Source organism: Cryptotermes secundus, unplaced genomic scaffold (genome assembly GCF_002891405.2).
Source record: "Cryptotermes secundus unplaced genomic scaffold, Csec_1.0 scaffold26, whole genome shotgun sequence".
NCBI classification, from domain to species: Eukaryota; Metazoa; Arthropoda; class Insecta; order Blattodea; family Kalotermitidae; genus Cryptotermes; species Cryptotermes secundus.
Genome location: NW_019743656.1, coordinates 4,732,275 through 4,739,573, shown reverse-complemented (window position 1 = coordinate 4,739,573; position 7,299 = coordinate 4,732,275).

Here is a 7,299-nt window from a genome sequence, read left to right as displayed (position 1 = left end):
ATTGTAAGTTTCAGTGGCAGATTTTCCAAGTTTTGTGAGGAATTTGATGTTAGCACGTTGTTCTGCATTAGCACTCAGCATTATTCCGACGGAGCTCAGAAACACGATCCGCTTCTAACAATGGTCGCGGCCAGACTAACCGATGCACGTGAATGAAACTTTGTGTGACGGTAGAGGGAAGTCCAAGGGTCAATGCCCTACCCTCCTCTTCGTCAATGACGTGGCCGGAAATGAGTCATAAAAGTAATCCGGTTTCTTTATTGCCACACCTTGTATTTTCTATGTCTGGCTTCGTCTTATCCTGTACTCCAACATGTTCATTCTCATGGTTTTGTATGAATTCTCCTTTTTTCTTTTTTTGCATAATTTTTATAGGACACCAAGTGCAGCACAAACCATTTGCTCGAGTTAAGACAAACTTTACAAATATAAAAAAATACTCCAAACACATGAGGTCTAGCACCTATGTCCTTGCACTATTGCACGGCTATTATTGTTAAAATCAGAATACTATTAGAATAGAAGTCATCACTAAAGAGACAAATTTTCTGCATGGTACCAACATAAAAACACAATTTTCACACTACACTAGATGGATTTGTAATTTTCTGACTTCTGCTGCGATAATGGGAGTCCAGATGGGAGAGATGTCCAAGACGGGTTGCTGATCGGAAGGCCTACCAGTAACATGTGGGTGGATTCCTTGTATTTCCTGTATGTGGTGTTTGGTTCAGTCTGCAAGACCTTCGTTTATTTCTAACGTATTTTGTGGTCTATCTATACTAAAAGAGTAAGAGGTAGACCAAAACTGAGGTGCTTTGATGATGTCAGAGAAGACCTTAGCACGGTGAGAGTTAAAGATTGGGGATCCACTGCAAAGGACAGAGTTGCTTGGAGGCTGTTGGTGCAGGAGGTCAAGGCCTACAAAGGGCTGTAGAGCCAGCTGGTCATTTTGCAAGCCTTCTTCGTGCGCATGTTGGGCTAATTTTGATTTTTCGAACAGACCTTGGGTCAGGTTATAATTGTGCTCCTTATTGCATAACTGAAGGTCTGTTTGTTTCGCCGGTGTAACATGAGCCACGATCAGGTTGATTGCGATTGTGGCAGATGTTTTTTGATTAAAATTCGTTTTAGTGCGCTTTCGTTTCGTTCGTTTCTTAGTTCATTATCAGCAACACAACCTAGAATGATTATCGCGGTCGAGTGAGAAGCAAACCTGATTCTCATTCAAAAGGTCCTAGGTTCAAATCTTGGCCTGCAGACCGGCTATCCGGACAGGTTTTCAGTATATATTCTTCAGTCCCTCCAAGCAAATTCCAGAATATCACTTCAAATTAGGCTACGACCCATTTCTTCCATATTTCTTTCCAATTCATCATTCACTAATCATCCAATCATTCGACCCTACATAACAAATTTAGCATCGTTAAAAAATGAATAAATAGGTCTAAATATTAGAAAGCACACATATTAATTAATATTAGAGCTGTCTAATTACGACAAAAAACAAAGAAAACAAACAAACTCCGTGGCCTGTAGCCCGCAAGAGAACTATACCGATCGAGCGACCGCCGCTTGTAGGCGAAATTAGTGCCAACTTTTGCGGACAGAGGGTGTCACGTGGTCAGCGCAACGGATCCCCACGGCCGTTAATTTCGGTTTTCTAGTTTGGAGCCGCTATTTCCTCGAAATAGCTCCTCAATTATCCTCACGAGGCTGAGTGGAACCCTTTGCAGACTCACTACTTCTCAGAAAATCGGATAGAGCCGGGAATCGAACCCGGACCTTTGGATCTGTAGCCGGGAACTCTGACCACTAGACCACAGATGCGGTCTCTTAGAACGACAGTGCCGTTAAAATCTGTAGGTCTGTTCAGAGTTCTTCCTTCAATCGTTACGTACACCGGCAAACTTATAGGTCGTTGATAGGTTAAATTGCTGCTGGTCCTCGCCAGCAGAGTACTTCTCGGTCATGGCCATTCTTTTTAAGATGTTTACATGTTTTGAGATGGGGCCTCCTCTTCAACGAGAGGAGGGTTCTGATTACTGGTCACTTCGCTTTTGCTGGTGGTGACTCGAGCGATCTGTCCCTCATTAACATGCCCTCTCCTGCACACACACACGAGCGCGCGCGAGCAAGCACGTACACACACCGGCAAACTTATCAAAGGCCAAAAGTCGTATATGTGCTCTTGTTTTGCATGTTTCGACCTTGAAGCTAAGAGTTAATACGACTATACCGGCAAACATGTTTTTTGAGAGAAGAGAACCACTGGATATTTCAGTGTTAATAAAACCAATTAGGACTATATATATATCCTTCTGTATGAGCGTGCTTGTTTGCGTGTCTGCGCAAGCATCCCTCTGAGAACGTCGGATTTAGCATTAGTAACGGAAGGAGAATCTTGGATGACGCAGGGAAAACTGTTCTGACGTAATTCGGCCAGACTACAAGTATTTGAGAACTCGAGTTTACGACTTTGAAACATAGCTTATTTTCATTGATTTGTATATTTCCAGCTAAAATAAACCCTACATTGTACACCGTGCCGGACTGATCGTTACCAAACCCTACTCAGCGTGACCCAAATTCGACTTCGTGTTGGTTTATTTTCCCTTCCAGCGTTGTGTATTCTGTTCCTTTTCTTCACGTCGCTTCCTGATTAAATATACATTATTTAGAATCACTCTGCATTTAAACTAGATAATTATATTAAACGCGCCAGTTTCAGCTGATATTCAAGCAGCCTTTCAAGTGACTGTGTTCGCACCTCCAGATATTTTTTGGATTACCCTCGTAACGTTTCTGTTGGATAAGTTACAGATCTTAACGGAAATTAAAGTCATAATATCGTAAGCTGATGCAAAGGAGGAACATACGAATAGACAGAATGCTTCAGAAAAGCAAAAAGATGTTCAAGAATTAATGGACTGGTTCTTAGATTATTTTAAGACTCCTTATCAACTGTAGAGATTGATCGCCGAGACGGTACACGCTCAATAGGTGGCAGCCTGGCGAGACATATAATATAATCAACGTTTTGTTATTTGTGTTAAATGAAAATTAATTTCTGATATTTTATTCACATCGTGATTATTAACAAGTCTTAATTTAAATACTTTATGCAACCATAAAAATAATACTGTTAAAAGAGGAACGACACGAACCACAACCCTTGCTGCGGAGTATGAGGACATTGCGTTATTGTGTCGAAATTTTGGGAAAATCTAACTGGTTAACCGAGATTGTGATGACGGAATTTCTCTTCTCCTGGGGCGACATTTCGGCTTCTGCTGGCCCTGATGTAGGTAGTATGACGTGCCACCAGGAAGACCGGACGATAAGACGTCCATCACTGGTCAACGGTTAGCAATTCCTAGGCAACTATGCGTAGTAAATCGTTACTCTGGAGATGAAAGTCTAACAGTGGAGTTTCCACGGCTACAAACGAATTGTCTGAGGCAGACACGTATTTCCGCAGCAACAAGTGATTCGTTGCCTAGCAGCGGGCGAAAAGAAACCTTTCGACGCTTAACATAAAAGTATCTCGTGCTTAACTGAACTACAAGACATGAAGATATATGGCGGAGTGGAGGCATAGCTCCATGCATTCTTAACCTCGGTCGGCCGCGTTACTTCGGGAAACAGAACCCGAGGTATCCATTGGAGGGGACGTTAAATTGACTCCAGTGTCACGCTAGACATTATGAAGAGAAAAATATTTTGTCTCTGCCATGAATCGAACCCAGATCCTTCAGTGGTACAATCGTAGCCAGTTACTTTAGTGCCCGAGTTATCCAATCTCAGTCTTTCAGCTCATTATTCCTGTAACCACTAAGAATATATTTAATTATCTCACTCTGTGTCAGTACTTGCAGTAATCAAGAAACTGTTACACCCTAATTTCTCCTGTGCAGAATGTTCATAACAACTGAAGGGTGCGGTCTTCTGCGTTATAACTGCATGTAGTTCGGATAGACTGACTTTTCGGAGCAACATACCTCCAAGGAGTAAGCCAAGCGAGAAATCAGCTGTAAGACGTGTGTTTTGATAATAGATACCAAAGTTTCAATGAAACCTACTGCTTCCACCTTAAGATTTAGAGAATAATGATATATTGTATGTACTTTATATTGTTGGAGGTTAGAAGGTAATGATATCCCTGTAACAGCCTGTGGAAGCCCATAGGGTTGTGAGACGTCGAGGCTCCTACACTCTCTAGATAATCGGCTCACAAATGGTGGTGAAATTTTCAGCCTTACGCGCCTGCCGCCTTTCACCCCCAGGAAGATTCATGGTACTCATTTCTGTTAGATGCTGAGTCGACTTCAGGGCCATAGTGCGGCTTGAAGGATTAGGTAAATTGAAAAATCCAATGACCTCATCGGAAATCGAACCCGCGACATTCCGGCTTGTAGCACAGTGCCTCAATCAACTACGCTATAATGGTGGTTAGCTTTAAAAAATTCTACCATATGACTACGGTTGTGCTATGGAATTTCTGAGAGCGTAACAGTTTTAATTTCAGATTTATTTTGGCGTATGGGCCCATTTCTAGGCAGAGACCGCGTAACAAACAGCTAAGCAACATTCGCTGCTAGGCAGCAGATTTTAATAAGCAAGAATAGACGGCCGCTGTTAGGGAAGGGTTCTGTACACAAGTTCCCGCTGCAACGGGTACGCAAGCAACAATAGAGGGACTGACTGAGACGGGGGTTCTACTGTGGTCCGTGCCGAGAGATTATATTGAAGGTAACTGGGGCACCGAAGTTGGTTCTGTACGGGAGTCCGTGAAGAGAAGAGGCAGTTGGAAGGGAGCCGCCGTTCAGAGAGGACTTGATCGCTGAAGAATCTCCACTGTTAGAAGCCGTTACCAGGGAAAGGCCGGTGAAGACATAGCAGGCTGGAAAAGGCTTAGCGAGTGTTGTGATTTACGAGTTGTGGAGATTAGTGGTGGAGCTGTAATTGTTTGTAGTTCCAAGTCATGTATATAGGTGGTCAATAAATCCAATATCCACTCCGAAACCCCGTCGAGAGTCGCACTCGTACATATGACAATATAAAACCCGCATGTGCTTACGCATTTCGAGAAGAGCATGTGGATCACGGATTGTGTTACTAGATTCGAAATCCAGCGAAAGCTACTGAGCGTGGAAATGCAATCTCCTGACATCTGTAGTTGTTCAGATGAAACACGTGCTGCATTATTACGATTGAGTAACAGATGTCACAAGTATCATGTTTAGTTCTTACGGGTATTTTTAATCGTCCACTCGAGGAAAGATCCACATATCAACGGATAATGTCAATATAGGCCAAGTTTTAATTAAACACATTCTGAAATTAATTTATTTTTTCTTTTTCATTTCTTTTCGTTTCTTTTTTGCAGTTTGCTCAAGGAAACCCGTATTTACGCAGTTGTCTTTACACAAAAACAAATATGGCGAAAGCGTTTTTGCTCAGTTTCGCAAAACACGCATTTATCACGGAATGGGAACGATTATGGTGTCCTAGTATGACGTCGGCCATTGACCTTAGTATCTAACGTCTGTACTTCGACACCTCCGCTATCCTGTCCTATATAATTACTAGAGAAACTGGACCACGCCTCACGGCATCTAGCTGAGTGATTCACAAACATCTGACTGCCGCGTGCACATCTGGCATGCAATATGCGTTTGCAGGTTCAAGGATCCGATGGCGGGGAAAATTTCCATTGCCCGCCAAGAACTGCGTCTTTCTTTGTCTCCCACCTCTCCTGAATTTCATTCAACACCTTTTGGCGGGAATGTGGTCACGGGTAGCTTCTCATATGCACTAAACGAAGTGAGATATAATTTTCATGGGTTTGGACATAGCACATTGCATTTTAGATTCAAATCCGTAATTTATCACAGAGTTAAAAATGTATGAACTCTGAAAACAACATTATAGGCATGAGAACTGAAATTCTCATGGCCAAAGGTGACTATGGAGATCACTGAACTATATTCTTGCATGTGACATCGTGAAGTCTGATAGAAGTTTACTGCTTTACAGACGAATATACTGTCTCACAATCGAAAGAAAATCCAAGGAAGTAAGCAGAGTAAGTCTTACACTCCGTCCATGAAATGGAGATAGAACAAACTCCGTGGTGTTAGTCCCTAAGCGAACTATACCGACCGAGCGACAGCCGCTTGTCGGCGAAGTTACGCCTCTGTGGTCTAGTGGTAAAAGTTCCTGGCTACAGATCCAGAGGTCCGGGTTGAACTCCCGGTGCTACCAGATTTTCTGAGAAGTTGTGGGTCTGGAACGGGGTCCATTCAGTCTCATGAGGATAATTGAGGAGCTATTTCAAGGAAATAGCGGCTCCGGTCTAGAAAACCGAAATTAACGGCCGTGGGGATTCGTTGCGCTGACCACGCGACATCCTCTATCCGCTAAAGTTGGCATGAGAATAGTATATTCTTCCGAAACGTCGGTAAACTTCTATCAGATTACAAATCGTCACGTTTCAGAAGACGACACTATTCGGCTTATAGTTGAAGAGATACATTCATGTGCCTTTTTTAATTAACAGACGATATGTAATGGACATGGCCGGTCACGGTAGCCGAGCGGTCTAAGGCGTGCACTGTCTTCGCTAGCTCGGAAGCCGGGATCGTGGATTCGAATCCCAATCAGGCCATGGATGTTTGTGTGCGTTTTTCTGTTTGTGTACAGGTAGAGGCCTTGCGACGAGCTGATTACCCGCCCAAGGAGTCCTACCGTACGTATAAGATCTAGAAGAACCGAAAGTGAACGGAGAAGTTCATGGAGGTAGGCGTAGGCCCACTGGGGCTGTAGTGCCAAGGGGAAAAAAAATGTAATGGACATAAGAACAGTTTAATTTTCTGCTATACCACAATGACTAATTAAATATAAATGCTAGTTTATAAGTACAAAACTGCATAAGTTCATGATTGTGAAGACGTTACATGCACTTAATAAGCATGAAACAGAATATTAAGGAAAATGTACATCGTGTGGTGTTTCATTATTTTTGACTGAAATCTAGGAATCAAGCTTCGACGAAACCAGTCATTTTCTAGTGTAGCTCCGACTAGAGCAGAAGCAAGCTGGCATCCGACAGAGGACAGAAGACACTTCACCAAGATCAGCGGTGCAAGTAATTATAAGAGTGACAGAAAACGTCTGACGACGTTATAAGTTGATACTAATTGTAAGTGTGTGTGCAAAAGAGATTGCCCAATAAATGTCTTAGCCAAATCTGAGACCCGCGTGAATACATAGGCAACACGCGACAATATTAAAAAA